The 13808-nt window shown below is 40.9% G+C and overlaps 1 protein-coding gene across 3 annotated transcripts in view; it reads left to right on the forward strand.

Moving 5' to 3' along the window:
• The window catches only part of Sik3 (SIK family kinase 3), a 223496-nt gene that overhangs the window by 152631 nt on the left and 57057 nt on the right, over positions 1–13808 (forward strand). The window lies entirely within an intron of this gene.

The raw sequence follows: 13808 nt of genomic DNA on the forward strand, positions 1-13808 counted from the left end.
GAGTTCACAGCATGGCAGAATCAAGAGAGAATCTACCACAGAACCAAGGCAGAAGGAAAGAACTAATTCCCAATGGTTCTGACCTCCACACATGTGTTGTAGCACAGGTGGATGCACTGGGCACATGCAGTACATTTGTTAAAAGATATGGGAACCATGTATAAGAAATAGATTTTCCCTCCACTGGAGTTTGAAAGTGCTTGACTATTAAGACTTAATAAGATAACTTGAGGATGGACGGAGAGAGAGGTTTGGGGAGCAAAGACAGGAAGGTAATAGGGCCATTTAAAAATGCTGCAGAGTGGTCAGGTTCTGCATGAGGATGGTGGCAGCAGACACAGGAAAGTAGGAAGGGTGACGAACACAGGGAAAGCAAGGAGAATTTCGAGGGTGGCGGCAGTTGACTGGCTGAGCCATCAAGAAAGAACTTCCCATCGGATATTTGTTTCGAATAGAAATTATGTTTAGCCATCAACAGTAAACATAAATTTCTTTGCAACATTCTTGTTTAATGGTTGATACATTGCTACTTTAAAGCAATTTAAGTCTTGTTCCCAAAGATTAAGTAGTGAGATAGTGAGATTTCTATGTTTTTAAGATATATATATATATGAAAAACATTAAACAGAGCTGGCTTACTCCTTAAAGAAAAGCACTTTCAAATTTCAGACGTAATGAGAATGTTTTGAAAATCGTGGAAACTTATTTTCTTTATCCCAAGGAAGTTGGAAACTTTCCCCTTTAAATGTCGACTCCCAGAGTGGGCTTCATGAGACAGTTTCCACTGCTGTGTTATTGTTTTAGTTGGCAGTCAGGAGACGGCTAGGCAAGGCCCTCCAGGGTAGCCACAGAAAAGCCAGCGCTTTGCAAGGATTCCAGAGTGCATAGGTTTAAGGGACAGTGGAAAGTTGGGGCCTCAGGGCAGTGAGAGTGGCATCTTTTTAAAAAAGTGGGAAATCAGTTTTTGAGTCCCCTGACCTTTTGCAGTCCATCAGAAAATCTGAGACACCATCGAGAAAAACGAGGTGGGAGACCTGGTTTCTGAGACTGTTGGACTGTGCTAGGATCCCAGGGTAATCTTGTGCAGTCTTCATCAGTCAATCCATTCTTGACTCCCTGACCCAGAACTCTTGATTGGGCTAGCCCTCACACTTTCAAGGCTGACAGGCAGTAAGTGGGGAACCAGAGAAGACGATTGTGGCCTCTTACATTCAGGTCATAATTGAACCTAACTTTTGCTGTGTCCCTGGGATGGCATGTGACACTCGTGTAGAGAGTGCTGAGTAACCTTGATTCATGTTAAGTGGTTGGAAAGTTGGGGACCAGAGAGATGACTCAAGGACTAAGAACGCTTGCCATGCAGCCATGAGGATTAGAGTAGGGGTCCCAGCATCATGGAACAGACCTGCTAACCCCAGTAACTCCAACTCTGAGGAGTCACTCTTGGCTCCCCACAAGTACGCAGATGCATGAATATTCCAACATATATGCACACAACAGATCAAACTAATTTTAAAAAAATAATACAAATAATAGTAGAAGAATCTGAAAAAGTATCTCTTCTGGTAACCAGAGAGATGGCCTAGAGGTTAACGATGTGTACTGCTCTTGCAGATGGTCCAAGTTTGGTTGCCAGCACTTGATTTGGGTGGTTTACTGCTGTCTACAACTCTAGCCCCAGGGAATCTGAAACCTTCTTCTGGCCTCTGAGGGCACTATACTCACCATGCACATGCCCCCACAGAAGTACATACATGTACATAAGTAAATTTTAAATTAAAATCATCTCTCCTGAATCTCGCTCCTAAGACTAAAACCCTATAAATCAAATATCAGTATTCTTTTATTCAAAAGATATATGTCTGTATATTTTGTATGAAAAGATTCTAAAGTTAAAATGGAAACATTTTTGTCAATTGTAGTTCTGTGTTGTAAGTGAGCAGTCAAGAATGACCACATGTATAAGGGTTCACAGAAGCTACTCGGCCAGTGCAGAAGCTGCCTTGCCAGATCTTCCCCCGTGGTCTCCACACAGCAGAAGGAAAAGAGCTCAGCCTGCTGGGGTGTGTAAGGAGTGATAGAATAGCCTGAAAAGACCTCTTTTACACAAATCTTAATCCCATGTTTCAGGCTGTGTTCTACTCCATGTTGTGTCTGTATTGGCTTTAATATTAAAATTATCAACAGCTTAATGTAGGAGAAAGTTCATGTTCCAACAAGATGCATTCTGGTTAGCTTGCAGGTTTTGTGCTCCTGAGGATGTGTAGACATACACATTGGAGAAGCAGAGGATAATTCCTTCCTCAGCTGCAGATTCATCTTATACAAACCTCTGGTTCATACACTTTGCACCTGTTCCTTTCTTGAGCCTTTGGGGTTTCTGTGCTGGTATCTATTAACGAATGATCCTTATTTGGGAGATAGTTGGAAAATGAGGGAAAGAGGGGTCTAGAGTAGAAAAAGAGAAGGATGCAGAAGGCTGCAAAGACATGGAAACTTTTGCTTTGAAACCTTGGACAAAAACAAGAAGCTGTGGATGGAAGTCTGGGCATGATCTTTGCCTCCTCTGCCCGGCTGAGGGACCTGAGCTGAGGATAGGGTAAGATACTCGTGTGCTTGTGTGTGTGTCCCTATCCCTGAAGAACAGCTCCGACTTTCAAATTGCTTTGTCTCTGGGACCACAGTGGACACTATAAGTCAGTAAGGATGTGAACACTTCCCAGCCAACAGAGACATCAGATGCAAATCCATGTGAATATGTCAAATAAAATCTGTTACTTCATAGTCTAGATAATACAAATACCTAGGACGAAGAAAATTTTAGGCTTACTAATGTTGCAAAAACTGAAAGTTTTGAAATTTTCAAGCAATCAAAGGATAACTGAAAGAAAATTGGAGACACTTAGATGTAGTTTCTATTTCTAATTCAGGCTGTTTTGCAAAAGCATTGATAATTTGTCTGTTCAGTGTGTTGCTGATTTTATTAGAGGATGTAAATACTACAGGGTTTTTCCTAGGTCTCTCCAAGACCATGCCTTGCTAATTCTTTCACAGAATCACACTCCACAGCTACAGTTGATGTTGGGAAAGGGTTAACATGCCCTTCACTCTACGTCAAAGATATCTGTGGTGTATTGCATGAAATTTGCAAGACACTTAAAATTAAAGGGATGGCGGACATTTTGGGATGTGTGTACTTGCACTTACATTCATGCTTGCACACACATATACAAATAATAAAATAATTTAAGAATAAGAAGATGTTAGCGGGCATGTTGGCATACACTTTTAATTGCAGCTTGGGGTGCAGAGGCAGGAGGGCGGCTAGAGCTATGTAGAGAGAACTGACTCAGAGTAACAGCAGCAACAACAATAACAAAAAATAAGAGAATGTAAAAGTAAAAAGGTGTATAAGATTGTTTTCTCAGAAAATCCCTATTAGACCAGAATCTGGTTCTCATTATTATGAGTTTAGAAATATACTTTTTTCCAGTTCTCTTAAAGATCATAAGAGAGCAAATATAATATTTCTATCTGTTTACTCAGTGTGGAACAGAAAAGACCAGTTTGTTAATGGTAGGCCTGGGCATTTTGTTTTTGCTTTAAAAGAGCCCTGAGCTATGTGGTCCTTGGCTCTTTGCTCAGGCTGCACATAGCCCACCATTGATTTGACACCTCCAACAGTGTACAGGAGCCGTTCTGAGCCAGTGATTTCCCAGTCTTCAGGTCTCGTTGCTCCTAGAAATTCATACCTCACACAGTGATAGTAAAGGGTGGGGCTGCAGCTCAGTGCTAGAGCGTCTGTCTAGCATGTGCAGGGTACTGGGTTTGACACTTGATACACAAAGACCCTATAGGAGAGGAAAAGGAGAGAAAGGAAGAGGGGGGTCAGGCACACGCTTATAATCCCAGCTTGGGAAATGGAAACTGTCGAGGACAACATTTGTTACATAACCACGATCAGGGTGGGATAAACGAGAATCTGTCTCAACTCCACACCCCTCCCAGACCTCCCCCAAATGATAGTGATTTCTCGCGTCTTTTCTATTTTTTTAGGAGTAAATAAATGGAGTACTTCTTTAGGTCTTCCCACCCTCCTTGAATGCAGTTATTGGAGTACCTCTGAGTGTAATTTAACTGTGTCTGCCGTTGGGCAGGGGGCTGTGATCAGGCTTATCACTAAGCCAATCCATTGCTCAGTTTAAGCAGTTGATTGCCATAATAATTTTCATCAGGAGTTAGATATTCCTTGTGTTTTGTTAAATTTATATGTTCTGGACCCTTGGACTATATAAGGGATGAGTAACACTAATGTTGAAATTCAAATTAATGAGTGAAAGATTAATTATGCAATGCTTCAAGTTATACTTTGTCAAATTTATGAATCACCTTGTTTATCACAGTTATTATATAACACATCAAGACATGCTTCTAAGGTTCAGAAGCCAATTTTTTTTAAGATTTATTTATTTTGTATGCAGCATTCTGTCTACATGTATGCTGCAGGCCAGAAGAGGGCACCAGATCACATTACAGATGGTTGTGAGCCACCACGGGTTGCTGGGACTTGAACTTAGGACCTCTGGAAGAACAGCCAGTGCTCTTAACCACTGAGCCATCTCTCCAGCTCCCAGAAGCCGAATTTTTAAAAACTTAGTATAGACAGATGAACATACATACATGATACATATGTGCTACATTCAAATTTTATATATTCATATCCACGTATCTATAAATGTACATACTATGGTGCTGCATCCATAGTATAAAGTAAATGATTACAATAATGGCCCTAAGTTGGGTAATCCATTTTATCATTTGAAAAAACAAAACATAAAAATGATTCAAATAAACTGATTTGGTGGTTTAGGTTCAAATACATCCACTCTACATCTCAGGTCATTAAAAGATTTACCTATTTTGACTAATTAATTTCAGTGCATATGTAACTTCTAAAATAAGCAGTATATATCAAATAGAAATGAATATTTTCCCTAACTGTGTTAGTGTGGGCGCTGCTAGTTTGGGTGCTGTTAATGGTGACTTTACTCTGTCTTGAACTTGATGAAGAAGGACTTTTCAACCACTTATTTTGCTTTTTTGAGACAGAGGCTAGCCTCAAACTCAAGATCCTGTTACCTCATTCTCTGGAACTAAACATGTCTCCCACCATACCAAGATCCTTTAAATCAACTATTTTGTGTCTTGAGGAAGAGATAGAAGAATTGAGACAGATTTCTATGTACTAAAGGCAGGCCTAAACTATTTTATCATAAACCAAGCCAAAACAATAGATTTTTTTTAAAAAAAAAAAAAAAATTGCCTCTCGGGAGGTTTAACACAATAATTTGTGGGTTTTTTTTTTTAACACTTTTTCTTATTGATTTTATTGAGATCTACATTTTTCTCTGTTACCCTCCCTGCCTCTCCCCTCCCCTCCCCTTTAGCCTTCTCCCATGGTCCCCATGCTCCCAATTTACTCAGAAGATCTTGTCTTTTTCTACTTCCCATGTAGAATACTTTGTTTTAAAAGGAGTTTGTACCTGGGTGTGGTAGCTCACTGGTGAAACTGAAGCACTTGGCCTGCAGAGGCAGCAAGATTGACTGAAGATCAAGGCCAGCCTGGTGTAAGTTCCAGGGTCTTGTGGTGTGAAACTGGAGCTCACAGATGGGAGGGGAGGACTGATCCCACAGTTGTCCTCTGGCTCGCACACACATAACAAGACATGCATTGTCCACACCCCCATCCAACAAACTAGTTGGTGTTTTAAGTGTTGGAAAAAGAAAAGAACAAAAAGGAATGTGAGTCAAAAGAGTTGAAGAATACTGGCTTCTTGAACAATTCAGTGTAAAGGACTTTCCCTTATGTTCTAATCCAATGAGAATCTTATTTTTCTTGGTCACATTAGAAATTCTCTTGGTTTTTTTTTTTTCTTTCTTTTTTGGGAGAAGGGGTGGGTCGTGTTTGTTTGTTGGGTTTTCTGAGACAGGGTTTTTCTGTATAGTCCTGGATGTCCTGGAACTTACTCTGTAGAGCAGGCTGGCCTTGAGCTCAGAGATCTGCCTGTCTCTGCCTCCTTAGTGCTGGGATCCAAGGTGCCTGCTACCACTGCCTGCCTAGCTCTCCTCCCCATCCCTTCTTCCCTCTCTACCCCCTTCCCCCTTTGTTTTGAAACAGGTCTCACTCTGTAGTCCAGACTGGTCTGGCCTCAAACCTGTAGCAATCCTCTTAGCTTTGCCTCCCATGTAGTAGGATTGTAATCATGCGCCAGTAGGATTCTCTGAACTGTTGATAAAACCACTAAGGAAGTCACATTTGTCTCATACCGATTGCCCTCTGAAGGTCGCTCAAATGATGGCATAATTCTCTAGTTGTTATTTGTCTCACCCACAGTCTGATTTAGAGACATTAAGGACCATGTCTGTCCTAGCCATATTGTTCTGAGAACACATTAGTGGAGCATCAGACATTGGAAAGTACTGTCCTATTAGCACATATATCTCTCAGGGTTACAACTCTGATGACTCTAGGAATGTGAATTATGTTTATCTTTTAGCTTTGGCCTAAGAAAAGCATTTTTTTTTAACTCACAGGCCATACCTTAGAGCTAGAGAAATGCCCTCCCACCTTTCTTTCTCCAAATATAGGCTCTTTCTTATCAAGTCATGTCCTAATTTTTAATTTAATTTATTGTTATGTGTGTTCATGATGTGTGTGTATGGGTGTGCATGCAAGAGCAAACTTGCAGAGGTCAGAGGACAGCTTTGTTGAGTTGGGTTCTCTCCTACCTTTCCATGGTTCTCAGGGATCAAACTCAAATAATCAGACTTGGTTGCTCACCCACTGAGAGCTGTCTTGCTAGCCCCATATATCTTATTTTTGTGTGTGTTTGCTTAGCTGGTTGGGGTTTTGTTGTTTTGAGACAGGATCTCACTAAATAGCCATGGCTGGTCCAACTCACAGAGTCACTTCCCTCTGCTTCCTGGGTGCTGAAAATAAAGGCATATGCTATCATTTTGAAATGATTTTTCATTTGAAAAATACTATATTTAAATACTATGTTTCCACCTGGTATCATTAATTTCTGTTTAAACTTTAAAGAGGTCTTTATTCATTGTGCCCTGTGGAAGGTACAGTAAAACTTTTAAATTATATGCTAACCTGCACGTCTGAGGAGCTCGCTGAGCGATGGACCTTTATGGCTCTAATTTGTCATGGTTTAGCATTGTGACCATGATATTGCACCTTACTGTTTCTAACAGTTGCAGTGGGTGTTGTCTTTTCTTTTAATCTACTCAATACTGAGTTTAACATGGAGACTGACATTGGCAAGGCTTTTCAGTTTTGCTTTTTTTTGAGGTGAGTTGGGTGGTGTTATCTGTGTTAGAGTAGAGGAGATTGACTTATTCCTCCCAAAATAATGAATTTGGTGGTTCCACCTGCTAGCACGTCTTGGGAAACCCCAGTAAGTTCTTCACTGTAAATGTCAATGCAATATCGGCCCAAATCCCCCAGAATAGGATAATGACTGAGATTTAAATTTTCCCCTGAAGGGATTTTCCCTGAATGTGTTTTTCGGGTTGCCTGTCTCTAGTTGCCATTACTTCTTTATTAGCTTCTATTCAGGAAGTTCAGCCAGGGGTTGGAACAATTGCTAAATAACAAGGACTTCCCAAAAGTTGTCTTCATGGTGAACTCATACTATGATTCCTAGGAGATGTCAAACTTGTCCTTCATCAGGTGTGATCCTGAGAACCACATAGCCTACTGCTGTTTTATTCCTCAAAACAAACAAACAAACAATAATAACAACAATAAAATAATCACAAAGCCTTGAGTTACATAGCTTATAGAATTAGTTCCCTTTCTGTGATGTGTACCATTTTAACAGCCTATGATACACCCTAATTCTTATTTATATATTTCTTGTACTTGTTTTGGTCTTTTTTGTTTTTCTTTTTTATTGTTGTTTTGGTTTGGTTTAGTTTAGTTTTGAGTCATTTCCAGCAAGCACACCCCCCTTACCCTGTAAGTTCATTGAGAAATCAAACGAGGGCAGAACTGATTCTGCTTGGGGTTTTTGTCCCTAGTTGCAATTGTGGTCCAGAAGCTTTCATATTTGACAGAATGAGGGATCTTGTCACAGTGCTTCCTAGTGAGGCTGGTCACTTAGAGACGTGCGTATATTCCCAGTGTGCTCTGTCCTTCTGCTCCGTCTCTCTGCTGTTCACTTATATATTGTAGCAGGAAGGGAGGCTTAGGCTTCCAGAAGGCTTGGCTGTCATCACACCGTACTGCTCTGCGCACGCTGAGAACATTGGAGCTGGCGGAAGGTTATGCCTCATCTGTTTACATCTGTTTTGGATTGTTCCTTGGTCAACCAGAAAAGAAGTCAAGGTTATTGCTCTGAAGTGGTGGACCAAACAAGAAAATTTGCTCTTGGAATTGTCCTGATTTTTAAATTAGTGCCACCAGCTCTCTGCTCTTTTCTTTACCACATTTCACATACCCAGCTAATGATGCACTTATTTTTAGGATACAGTATCGCTACCTTATATAGCTGCAGGCTCCTCATCTTGCCTAGAACAAAGAGTTTCCAAGGCTCTAAATCAATAGCAACCTCTGGTATTTAAACCATCGTAGATGATGAGCATAGGGTTCAAATTAGTCTTCTGCTTTGCATTATGAGAAAAGGACTACATTACCATTTCAGCCTGCAGACAAATGCTAACCAACTGGGTGTTGGGGGTTGGAAAAGAGACTTAGCAAATTATGTTGAGTTACTCACGGGTGGATAAATTAATGGCCATAGGCCACATAAGAAGACTGCTCCACCCATATTGCTTCTGCTGTGTGGGGTGAGTATCTAACTTAAGCAATTTCCTTTGTGTGTGCCCACATGCATGTGTGCATATTCATGTGTGGGCACATGTAAGTGAGACGATATCTTTGATCATTGTTTAAGTGCTGTCCCACTAGCCACCTTTGGACACAGGGTCTCTTACTGGTACCTAAGCCTCCCTGATTAAGCAGGGCTGCCTGACCAGCAGCTTCTGAATCCACCTGTCTCCCTGTCGCCAGCACTGGAGTTAGAAATCTTTGTCACCACGCTCAGCGATGAGGACTCTAACTCAGGTCCTCATGCTTGCATGGCAGTCATTTGACTGACTAAGGGGCCTCACCAGCCTTTAATGTTTTTTTTTTCCTGTTGTGACTTTGGTTTCTTTGTTAAATTTTTATGTCATTTGTCACCTTGGTTGACTCTGCAGGCCATACATCTTTTCCCATTGCTGGTAGGTAAACAATAAAGAATGTCATCTCTCTTTTATATTATTTTTATTGAGCTATACATTTTCTTCACTCCCCTTCCTTCCTCCCCTCTCCCCTCCTACTCTCCCCTGCCCCCAAGAATGTCATCTTTTTAAGTTGACACTAGCTAGCATCAGTTCTCTGCAAAGAATTGCTGGGTGTTTCCGTTTATTGTTCAAGATAATATTTTAAGTTGGGCATAGGGCACACACATGTAATCTCAGCCTTTGGGAGACTAAGGCAGGCAGATAAAAATTGGCCAACCTGGTCTCAACATTCCACCCAAAAGGTGATATTTAACATCCCACCAAAAGGTTTTGTGTGTATGTATGTATGTTTGCATGCATGCATGTATATCTATATGTGTGTGAACATAATTAACTATAAATTGATGTACACATACCTTTGGAAATTTAAGTCAAAGATTTCTGAACATTGTAGATGTGATCTTCCCTGTAAGATGTCTTTCATTCAGAAATTATTTCTTCCTATGGCATGGTTTTAATATATAATCTATATATGTACAAATACTGCTTCTCCCTTTATGTTATATCAAGTATCTTCTCCAGGATGCTCCATCAAATTACTGTTTAATAGTGCATGGAAATCAATGTACAGTCAAGCAAATGTAGCATGATTTACTTGGTCTACCCTGAAGTATTGTGTGAATATGGTCTCCTTCATGGCTTTGGTTTCAGCTCCACCTACCTCCCACTTTCTTTCGACTTCATCATAAGAACACTCTAAAGCTGCAAATGTGTTTACTTGACCTGAGTCTTTTGTCTGCGCTAATCTGTGTGTGGCTTGTTGTGTGATTTCACTGTAGTTGCCATCTTCTGTGTCCTTACACTTCAGCAGTGTTCGACCTGTGGTGTTCTCCATCCTGGCCATGTATGCTTCTCAGCCACGACAACACAACCAGTCTAAGTCACTGTCCCGGGAACCCAGCACAAGAGTGGCACGTCCCGGCACTCCAGGTTTTCAGGGGGACAGAGGGACCTTTCCCAGCACACAGAGCCTGTGCTTTTGCAGAGATGGACAGGCTGTGCTTTCTACTGACTCTACCTCTGGGATTTGTACAATTTAAAGAGTATAGTCGGGAAAAAAAAAATGTCTCGCCAGGCAGTGGTGGCGCACGCCTTTAATCCCAGCACTTGGGAGGCAGAGGCAGGCGGATCTCTAAGTTTGAGGACAGCCTGGTCTACAGAGCGAGTTAAGATAACCAGGACTACAGAAAGAAACCTTGTCTTGAAAAACCAAACCAAAAAAAAAAAAAACCCACCAGCAACAAAAAGTTAGCAAAGATTAGCTGAAAGTTTTGCCAAAATTTCATTCACTTTTGTTATCTAATTTTGTTATTTATTATTATTATTATTATTATTATTATTATAACCAGATTTTTCTTTTTTCTTCTGGGTATCTGTTTGACTTGATACCTTAAGCTAGACGAACTGAAAGAAAGATGGAATATGCAAAAATAAATAAACAAGTAAATAAAAATAGTGTTCTTTGTTAGCATTTATTTTGAGACAGGGTTTGCTGTATAGCCCAGGTTGACCTCAGGTTTTTGGTTGCAGGGATTGTACGTGTGTACCAACATGCCCTGCTAGTTTGCTTGTTTTTAGTTATATATGAGTAGAATAGTGGAGTCAAATTGGTTGTCCTATGTGTCTTATTTCATGTTACATTGCTTCATTTGTTCAATTTTTATATAGTGTTCTATGATACAACTGTGTCACAGTTGTTTTCTGTTGATGGCGACTCGGATGGCTCTGGTTCAGAGCTCTAGCAGCCGTAGTAGCCGTCCCTAAGTATTCTGTTGTGCTCTCAGACCTCAGTGTGCTTTGCTAAACATACAAGAACACAGACTCAGGAGTGAAAGCGTGGGCTCGTGGTGTGCCTGTTTCACTTTCTACTCGAGCATGCCAAATGCAGATGGTCTCTTCTCTCTCGTGCTGAGTGTTACTATAATTCTTACTCTTTGTTGGCCTGGCAAGTGGGTAATGGCTGTCCTTGCAGGTGTTGTTGTTGGGTGTTTTTGAGTCAGTCTCTCACTGTGTAGCCCTGGCTGTCCTGGAACTTGCTTTGTAGACCAAGCTGATCTTGAATTCACAGAGATTCACCTGCCTCTGCCTCCCGAGTGCTGGATTAAAAGTGTGTGCCACTGTGTCCAGCTCCTGTGGTTTTTAATTAGCATGTATTAATCATATGGCTTTTTGTTTTTGCTTATTTGGTTTTTTTGTTGTTGTTCTTTGAGACAGGATCTCAGTATGTAGACCAGGCTGGACTCAAATTCGTAGAGATCTTCCCCTTTCTCCCGAGTACTGGGATTAAAGGCATGCACCTGCATTAAGAGTTTGTGTTAATTGTATGAAGGAAAGAGTTTCATTATGATTTTTTTCTATTAGTTTGCACTTTTGTACCCATTGCCCCCTTTTTTTCCATGTTGGTTGATTTTTCAATTCTTTTGCCCATCTCCCTGGTGAGATGTCTACCTCGCTTGAGTCCCAGGAGATTTGAAACCTCTTTTGTGCTTGTATGTATACAAGTTTCTTTGTTGTATAATATGGATATCGTCCTCACCCTGGGGTTCCTCATTAACATGTCTTTCAGTGAATGGATTTTAATATCATTTTTAAAAGTATTTATTTACTTCATTTTATATATGACTGTTTGGGTGTAAATATGTGTACAAGTACATTCAGTGCCAACAAAAAGCCAGAAGAGGGCATTGTATCCTCTGGAGCTGGAGTTTGGATAGTTATGAGAGGCCATGTTACTGAAAACATAACCCGGCACCTGGAAGAATAGTGCTCTTTTAACTGCCAAGCCATTTCTCCAGCCCCCTTAATAAAGTTTTTCTATAATCAGTTTTACCATTTTCCCTCCTTTATGAGCAAGAAGTGTGTTTCTGTTCCTTAGGAATTCCGCCTACTAGGCATGATAATGCGTGTTCCCCACCAAGGGAGCTGAGACAGGAAGATTACAAGTTGAAGTCCAGCCTGGGTTACAGAGCAAGCAAGTCCTTGTTTAAAAACCACAAAACACTGTCATGTCAGTAGTTATCTAGAAATGCAAATTAAGCCACAAAAAGACACTTCTTCATGCCCAGAGGGCAGAATAATTATAAACATAACGGTAACAAGCATTAGCAAAGATGGGGGAATTGGGGTTCTGTGCATTGGTGGTTGGAATGTAAAATGAATAACAGTTTAGGCATTTTTTCAAAATGCTAACAAATAATAGACTTCACATATCACCTAACAATGGAAATTCTTGGTGTGTATATGTGTGTGTGTGTTCAAGAGAAATGAAAACACTTTAATACCAAACCTCATAGGAGCACCCGCAGCATCATTCATGTAGGTGGAAAGTGGGAGCAGCCTACCTTTCTGTTCTGTCAGTGGAAGATTGGTATAAGACCAAATAAACAAAATGTAGTATATCTTTGTCCTTGCTCAACAACGTCAACAAAAAAACTAATGAGATACTAATAGATGATAAATATAGGTAGACTTTAAAAATATTACAATAGTGAGAGGAGCCAGTCACAAAAGGTCATAAATTCTGTGATTCCGCCTACGTAAAATGTCTAGAACTGCCAGGTCCACAGTGATAGAAAGTAGTGAGTAAAGGCCTGCTGCCAGGATGAAGGGGAGTGACTACTGGTTGATACAGGGCTTCTTTATGTGATAAAATACTCTAAAATTGGCTTTGGTTACCCAACACACCTTAATTAGATGAAATTATGAAATATGTTCTTTATATTCCTTGTTAAGGCTGTTGAGGGAATAAGAACAGTTGGAGAGTGGCACTGTGGTGAGAATGTATCAAGAGCCAAAGGTTATAGTTCCTTATAACCAAAGTCCCCTTCTCTTGTCTTACAGAACTTCTCAAGGCAGAGCAGGGAGGGAAGGGAAGCAGAGGCCCACAGAGCCCAGCATTTACAGCTGAGAACCTCTCACCTGGTGCTGATGTGCCCTGGGGGCGGAAGGATTCTTACTCAAGCCTCATGCAAGACCAAGACCTGGGCAGTCCCTGACTGCTTACACTTGCTCAGCAAGCTAGCTGAGTGCTCTGCCCCTGACTGTGTCCCCTCCGTCCCATTCGGTTTCCAGCTACTTTTCCCCCCTTTGCCTCCCCAGATCAACCATCTTCAATTTTTTTAAATTTTGTATGTATGATATGTGGTATATATTTGGTTTCTGCATGCATATGTGTTCACCTGCACTTGGAGGCTACAGGACATCAGATGTCCTATGCTATCCCTCTGCATTTTATTCTCTAAAAGCAGGGTTCCTCACTAAATTTGCAGCTGGCAGCCAGCCAGCTCTAGCTTCTCCTCCTTAGCATGTGCATGTTGGCTACACTCAGTCTTTTAGTGAGTGCTTCAGATTGAAACTCAAGTTTGTACAGGAAGCTCTCTTACATGCTGAGTTATCTTGCGAGCCCCCACTTCCTTTCTGAGCCATCCCTGTGATGATGCCACTTGTGCTTT

This window comes from Arvicola amphibius, chromosome 3 (assembly GCF_903992535.2).
Source record: "Arvicola amphibius chromosome 3, mArvAmp1.2, whole genome shotgun sequence".
In the NCBI taxonomy this organism is placed as follows: Eukaryota; Metazoa; Chordata; class Mammalia; order Rodentia; family Cricetidae; genus Arvicola; species Arvicola amphibius.